Source organism: Megalopta genalis, unplaced genomic scaffold (assembly GCF_051020955.1).
Source record: "Megalopta genalis isolate 19385.01 unplaced genomic scaffold, iyMegGena1_principal scaffold0024, whole genome shotgun sequence".
Classification (NCBI taxonomy): domain Eukaryota; kingdom Metazoa; phylum Arthropoda; class Insecta; order Hymenoptera; family Halictidae; genus Megalopta; species Megalopta genalis.
Genome location: NW_027476094.1, coordinates 2322501 through 2327500, shown reverse-complemented (window position 1 = coordinate 2327500; position 5000 = coordinate 2322501).

Below are 5000 nucleotides of genomic sequence, written 5' to 3'. Positions count from 1 at the left end.
TTGTTCTTGTTGTGCTTGTTGTTCTTGTTGATCTTGTTGTTCTTGTTGCTCTTGTTGCTCTTGTTGTTGTTCTTGTTGTTCTCGTTGTTCTGGTTGTTCTCGTTGATCTCGTTGTTCTCGTTGTTCTCGTTGATCTCGTTGTTCTCGTTGTTCTCGTTGTTCTCGTTGTTCTCGCTGTTCTCGTTGTTCTCGTTGTTCTCGTTGTTCACGTTGTTCTCGTTGTTCTTGTTGATGTTCTTGGTTTTGTTGTTCTTGTTGTTGTCGTTCTTGTCGTTGTGGTTCTTGTTGTTCCTGTTGTTGTTGTTGTTCTTGTTGTTCTTGTTCTTGTTGTCCTTGTTGTTCTTTCCGTTCTTCTTGTTGTTGTTGTTGTTGATGTTGATGTCCTTGCCGTTCTTGTTGATCTTGTTGTTCTTGTTGTTCTTGTTGTTCTTCTTGTTGTTCTTGTTGTTCTTGTTGTTCTTGTTGTTCCTGTTGTTCTTGTTGTTCTTGTTGTTCTTGTTGTTCTTGTTGCTCTTGTTGTTCTTGTTGTTCTTGTTGTTCTTGTTGTTCTAGTTGTTGTTGTTGTTGTTCTTGTTGTTCTTGTTGTTCTTCTTGTTGTTCTACTTGTTGTTCTTGTTGTTCTTGTTGTTCTTGTTGTTCTTGTTGTTCTTGTTGTTCTTGTTGTTCTTGTTGTTCTTGTTGATCTTGTTGTTCTTGTTGTTCTTGTTGCTCTTGTTGCTCTTTTTGCTCTTGTTGTTCGTGTGGCTCTTGTTGCTCTTGTTGCATTTGTTGCTCTTGTTGCTCTTGTTGGGCTTGTGGGGCTTGTCCTTCTTGTTTTTCTTGTTGTTCTTGTTGTTCATGTTCGTTCTGGTTGTTCTTGTTGTTCTTGTTGTTCTTGTTGTTCTTGTTGTTGTTGTTGTTCTTGTTGTTCTTGTTGTTCTTGTTGTTCTTGTTGATCTTGTTGATCTTGTTGTTCTTGTTGTTCTTGTTGTTCTTGTTGTTGTTGTTGTTGTTGTTCTTTTTGTTGTTGTTCTTGTTGTTGTTGTTGTTGTTGCTCTTGCTGTTCTTGTTGTTATTGTTGTTGTTATTGTTGTTGTTGTCCTTGTTGTTCTTGTTGTTCTTGTTGTTCTTGTTGTTCTTGTTGTTCTTGTTGTTCTTGTTGTTCTTGTTGTTCTTGTTGTTATTGTTGTTGTTATTGTTGTTGTTGTCCTTGTTGTTCTTGTTGTTCTTGTTGTTTTCGTTGTTTTTGTTGTTCTTGTTGTTCTTGTTGTTCTTGTTGTTCTTGTTGTTCTTGTTGTTCTTGTTGTTCTTGTTATTCTTGTTGTTCTTGTTGTACTTGTTCTTCTTGTTGTTCTTGTTGTTCTTGTTGTTCTTGTTGTTCTTGTTGTTCTTGTTGTTCTTGTTGTTCTTGTTGTTCTTGTTGTTCTTGTTGTTCTTGTTGTTCTTGTTGTTCTTGTTGTTGTTCTAGTTGCTGTTGTTGTTCTTGTTCTGGTTGTTCTTGTTGTTCTTGTTGTTCCGGTTGTTCATGTTCTTGTTCTTGTTGTTGTTGTTGTTCTTATTTTTGTTGTTGTTGTTGTTTTTCTTGCTGTTCTTGTTCTTGTTGTTCTTGTTGTTCTTGCTGGTCATGTTGTTCTTGTTGTTCTTGTTGTTGTTGTTGTTGTCCTTGTTGTTCTTGTTGTTCTTGTTATTCTTGTTGTTCTTGTTGGTCTTGTTGCTCTTGTTGCTCTTGTTGTTCTTGTTGCTCTTGTTGCTCTTGATGTTCTTGTGGCTCTTGTTGTTCTTGTTGCTCTTGTTGTTCTTGTTGTTGTTCTTGTTGTTCTTGTTTTTGTTGTTCTTGTTGTTGTTGTTCTTGTCGTTGTGGTTCTTGTTGTTCCTGTTGTTGTTGTTGTTCTTGTTGTTCTTGTTGTTGTTGTTCATGTAGTCCTTGTTGTTGTTGCTCTTGCTGTTCTTGTTCTTGTTGTCTTTGTTGTTCTTTCTGTTCTTGTTGTTGTTGTTGTTGTTGTCCTTGCCGTTCTTGTTGTTCTTGTTGTTCTTGTTGTTCTTGTTGTTCTTGTTGCTCTTGTTGCTCTTGTTGCTCTTGTTGCTGTTGTTGTTCTTGTTGTTCTGGTTGTTGATGTTCTTGTTGTTCATGTTGTTCTTGTTGTTGTTGCTGTTGCTCTTGTTGTTCTTGTTGTTCTTGTTGTTCTTGTTGTTCTTGTTGTTCTTGTTGTTCTTGTTGTTCTTGTTGTTCTTGTTGTTCTTGTTGTTCTTGTTGTTCCTGTTGTTCTTGTTGTTCTTGTTGTTGTTCTTGTTGTTCTCGTTGTTCTGGTTGTTCTCGTTGATCTCGTTGTTCTCGTTGTTCTCGTTGATCTCGTTGTTCTCGTTGTTCTCGTTGTTCTCGTTGTTCTCGTTGTTCTCGTTGTTCTCGCTGTTCTCGTTGTTCTCGTTGTTCTCGTTGTTCACGTTGTTCTCGTTGTTCTTGTTGTTCTTGTTGTTCTTGTTGTTCTTGTTGTTCTTGTTGTTCTTGTTGTTCTTGTTGTTCTTGTTGTTCTTGTTGTTCTTGTTGTTCTTGTTGTTCTTGTTGTTCTTGTTGTTCTTGTTGTTCTTGTTGTTCTTGCTGTTCTTGTTGTAGTTGTTGTTGTTGTCATTGTTGTTCTTGTTGTGCTTGTTGTTCTTGTCATTGTTGTTCTTGTTGTGCTTGTTGTTCTTGTTGATCTTGTTGTTCTTGTTGCTCTTGTTGCTCTTGTTGTTGTTCTTGTTGTTCTCGTTGTTCTGGTTGTTCTCGTTGATCTCGTTGTTCTCGTTGTTCTCGTTGATCTCGTTGTTCTCGTTGTTCTCGTTGTTCTCGTTGTTCTCGCTGTTCTCGTTGTTCTCGTTGTTCTCGTTGTTCACGTTGTTCTCGTTGTTCTTGTTGATGTTCTTGGTTTTGTTGTTCTTGTTGTTGTCGTTCTTGTCGTTGTGGTTCTTGTTGTTCCTCTTGTTGTTGTTGTTCTTGTTGTTCTTGTTCTTGTTGTCCTTGTTGTTCTTTCCGTTCTTCTTGTTGTTGTTGTTGTTGATGTTGATGTCCTTGCCGTTCTTGTTGATCTTGTTGTTCTTGTTGTTCTTGTTGTTCTTCTTGTTGTTCTTGTTGTTCTTGTTGTTCTTGTTGTTCCTGTTGTTCTTGTTGTTCTTGTTGTTCTTGTTGTTCTTGTTGCTCTTGTTGTTCTTGTTGTTCTTGTTGTTCTTGTTGTTCTAGTTGTTGTTGTTGTTGTTCTTGTTGTTCTTGTTGTTCTTCTTGTTGTTCTACTTGTTGTTCTTGTTGTTCTTGTTGTTCTTGTTGTTCTTGTTGTTCTTGTTGTTCTTGTTGTTCTTGTTGTTCTTGTTGATCTTGTTGTTCTTGTTGTTCTTGTTGCTCTTGTTGCTCTTTTTGCTCTTGTTGTTCGTGTGGCTCTTGTTGCTCTTGTTGCATTTGTTGCTCTTGTTGCTCTTGTTGGGCTTGTGGGGCTTGTCCTTCTTGTTTTTCTTGTTGTTCTTGTTGTTCATGTTCGTTCTGGTTGTTCTTGTTGTTCTTGTTGTTCTTGTTGTTCTTGTTGTTGTTGTTGTTCTTGTTGTTCTTGTTGTTCTTGTTGTTCTTGTTGATCTTGTTGATCTTGTTGTTCTTGTTGTTCTTGTTGTTCTTGTTGTTGTTGTTGTTGTTCTTTTTGTTGTTGTTCTTGTTGTTGTTGTTGTTGTTGCTCTTGCTGTTCTTGTTGTTATTGTTGTTGTTATTGTTGTTGTTGTCCTTGTTGTTCTTGTTGTTCTTGTTGTTCTTGTTGTTCTTGTTGTTCTTGTTGTTCTTGTTGTTCTTGTTGTTCTTGTTATTCTTGTTGTTCTTGTTGTACTTGTTCTTCTTGTTGTTCTTGTTGTTCTTGTTGTTCTTGTTGTTCTTGTTGTTCTTGCTGTTCATGTTGTCTTGTTGTTCTTGTTGCTCTAGTTGTTCTTGTTGTTCTTGTTGTTCTTGATGTTCTTGTTGTTCTTGTTGTTCTTGTTGCTCTGGTTGCTCTTTTTGCTCTTGTTGTTCGTGTGGCTCTTGTTGCTCTTGTTGCATTTGTTGCTCTTGTTGCTCTTGTTGCTCTTGTTGGGCTTGTGGGGCTTGTCCTTCTTGTTTTTCTTGTTGTTCTTGTTGTTCTTGTTGTTCTTGTTGTTCTTGTTGTTCTGGTTGTTCATGTTGTTCTTGTTGTTCTTGTTGCTCTGGTTGCTCTGGTTGCACTGGTTGCTCTGGTTGCTCTTGTTGTACTTGTTGTTCTCGTTGTTGTTCTTGTTTTTCTCGTTGTTGTTCTTGTTGTTCTTGTCGTTCTTGTTGTTCTTGTCGTTCATGTCGTTCTTGTTGTTCTTGTTGTTCTTACTGTTCATGTTGATCTTGTTGATCTTGTTGTTGTTGTTGTTGTTGTTGTCCTTGTTGTTGTTGTTGTTGTTGTCCTTGTTGTTGTTGTTGTTGTTGTCCTTGTTGTTCTTGTTGTTCTTGTTGTTCTTGTTGTTTTTGTTGTTCTTGTTGTTCTTCTTGTTCTTCTTGTTGTTCTTCTTGTTGTTCTTGTTGTTGTTCTTGTTGTTCTTGTTGTTCTTGTTGTTGTTGTTCTGGTTGTTCTTGTTGTTCTTGTTGTTCCGGTTGTTCTTGTTGTTCTTGTTGTTCTTGTTGCTCTTGTTGTTCTTGTTGTTCTTCTTGTTCTTGCTGTTCTTGTTGTTCTTGTTGTTCTTGTTGTTCTAGTTGTTCTTGTTGTTCTTGTTGTTCTTGTTGTTCTTGTTGTTCTTGTTGTTCTTGGTGCTCTTGTTGCTCTTGTTGCTCTTGTTGCTCTTGTTGCTCTTGTTGCTGTTTTTGCTCTTGTTGGTCTTGTTGTTCTTGTTTTTCTTGTTGTTCTTGTTGTTCTTGTTGTTGTTGTTGTTGTTGTTCTTTTTGTTGTTGTTCTTGTTGTTGTTGTTGTTGTTGCTCTTGCTGTTCTTGTTGTTATTGTTGTTGTTATTGTTGTTGTTGTCCTTGTTGTTCTTGTTGTTCTTGTTGTTTTCGTTGTTTTTGTTGTTTTCGTTGT